The sequence below is a fragment of the Rhyacophila brunnea genome, unplaced genomic scaffold (assembly GCF_057557595.1).
Source record: "Rhyacophila brunnea isolate RB1 unplaced genomic scaffold, BYU_Rbru_1.0 scaffold_1, whole genome shotgun sequence".
Taxonomy (NCBI): Eukaryota; Metazoa; Arthropoda; class Insecta; order Trichoptera; family Rhyacophilidae; genus Rhyacophila; species Rhyacophila brunnea.
This window is the reverse complement of record NW_028232751.1, coordinates 61,928,841-61,931,114: the sequence shown is the minus strand read 5'-3', so window position 1 is coordinate 61,931,114 and position 2,274 is coordinate 61,928,841. Positions and strand designations below refer to the sequence as shown.

The 2,274-nt window shown below is 32.9% G+C and overlaps 1 non-coding gene across 1 annotated transcript; it reads right to left on the bottom strand.

Moving 5' to 3' along the window:
* Positions 1–200: 200 nt before the first annotated feature.
* Positions 201–275, bottom strand: LOC147080035 (small nucleolar RNA SNORD36). The gene has a single exon (XR_015070837.1). It is a non-coding gene; the product is annotated as a small nucleolar RNA SNORD36 (small nucleolar RNA).
* Between the last annotated feature and the right edge of the window lie 1,999 nt (positions 276–2,274).

Genomic DNA, 2,274 nt, shown 5'->3' with positions numbered 1-2,274 from the left:
TGTCACCGTGTTTCTTCCTCATTCTTTTTTCGACATTTCGAGATCGGTGAACAGACCATTCTCGCGAAATGTCGATGAACGGAGCAAGTGAAGACAACCCATAAATTCATTACGATAATGCAATACTTTACTGGCTTAATTTAATAAAATAAGTTTATAATAAAAGTATTCACTGCATATTAAAAAAATGTGACAACGGTTTTGCTCAGTTTTAAAGCTTATTATATGAGCTATATACGTGTCGTCAGACAATGTTTAACATACATCATTTGCAAATACCTCAGAAACATACATAATAGAAAAAAATCTTGGGAAAATATGACACCGGACAGGACTTGAATTTGAATCCATCGGATTTCGGCCAATGTGCTTTACCAATTACCAACCACCTACGACCTATCTAAATTTTTTACCATGGTCGATCCTAAGAAGATCATAAATACCTATGAGCGTTTACAGAGTGGATGTAGTTTGTATTATCAGATTTTTTGTTTTTACGAGATTTGGGTGTTAGCTACTTGCTCAACCTATTAAGTACATACTCTTGGGTCCAAATACACATTGAAAAAATACAATATATTATATTTTTTACTATCTAATTACGTCTACATTAAATAGATAAATATTAGGCACATATTGTAAATGGGTGCGTCCCAGGTTCGAATCCTGGGTCTGGCAAGTAAACATATTGTTTTTCAATTTGTGTATGAGTCAGAGATGGACCTAATAGGTTGAGCAAGTGGCTGACATCCATTTCTCGTAAAAACAAAATCTGTCAATACAAACCTCCACTCCGTGGAGGTCCATATGATCCTATTAGGATCGGACATGGTCGGAAGAATTGTATATATGTATATAATTTTCTGTCATTTTTTTAATCCACGAATAATTCAACGTGTCAAAGTACCAGACATTCGCATATAACTTTTTTCAATATGTATTTAGGATGACCAATTATAAAATAATGTATGAACATTTTTGTAGTATTAGATACTTTAATGTTTAAATGATAAGTATTTAAATAAATAAAAATATTACAAAATTAGAATATAATAATTACGACATGCAGTTTTCCATGTCATTCATAATTTTTAGGTAGGTAGGTGTGTTGCTAATTTTAGCTAAAAGAATGAATACATATTTTCGTAGCGGTTTCAATTAGTGCTAAAAGTAGAGCTTCCATATGGTTGAATCCTCCTACAATTTTCCTAATCGCATTTTGATCGCCAATTTTCCGTGGAAGATGGTACTAAGAAATAATACGTAGTTACCTCATATAACATCTCTGTGTCAGCATGCACCCGTGAAGTTATACATGATGAAAATATTAATATTCTGGAAACAGTTATTTTACATTAAGAGCACCCTGTGTTTACATGTAAGGCTATCGACTGATTATGCGACGCATTTGACCTTTCGGACAATGATTTAATGTGCGAACTAGTTTTTGGCTACGTTTCTGCATGAGGTTAGATTCGCTGAAGCATTGAAGTACTATATAACGGGAAAATAGGGGCTGTATTCTTAAAAATATGACATTCAAGCTACAATAATCTGCTTGACATATAGTTGATCGGTATATATTGATTATTATTTAAAGTATTATGTATATTGAAATTTATATTTGAGCTAATTTAGACAGGAGAAGGGGGTAAAAGATATTATTATGACGTGTGATGGTGGGGAGTTTAAAATAACTAAAATCGTGTGACGTATTTAACGGACTAAATGAGGACAAAGGTTAGTCGTTGAGTTAAACATCACCTGCATGAAAAATGAATCAACCAAATAGTTTGAACTATAATTATTATGAGTTTCCACAACATTTTAAATGCGCTTGAATTAGTTACTAGGCACAGCAAAATTATAATTTGTACATTGGCGCATTGAGAAAGCAAGAATTTATAAACTCCAAATTTGTTGACCTGTTTTGAAGTTACCTGTTAGAAAAAATGGTCAATGAGTATAGATAATTGTATAGCCTAACAAAAAAAATACCATTCATTCTTAACAAATTCAAACTTCAGTGTGAACCTAAAATGCTAAATGGCTTGTAACTATGTAGGTTTATTATAAGCCATAACCGTTGTTTTTCAAGTATTTTTTTTAATATATTATTTAGGCTCCGTGGTTCAGTGACGTGGGGGAAGGCAGATTGAGCGTCGCTTAGGGGCGGCAGTTACTCGAAGGGCGGCAAATCGGGGAGAAATAGACACCTAAATTTAGTAATAACGAAAATATCTTTCCATTAAAAATTTTGCTTACTGGTTGGAA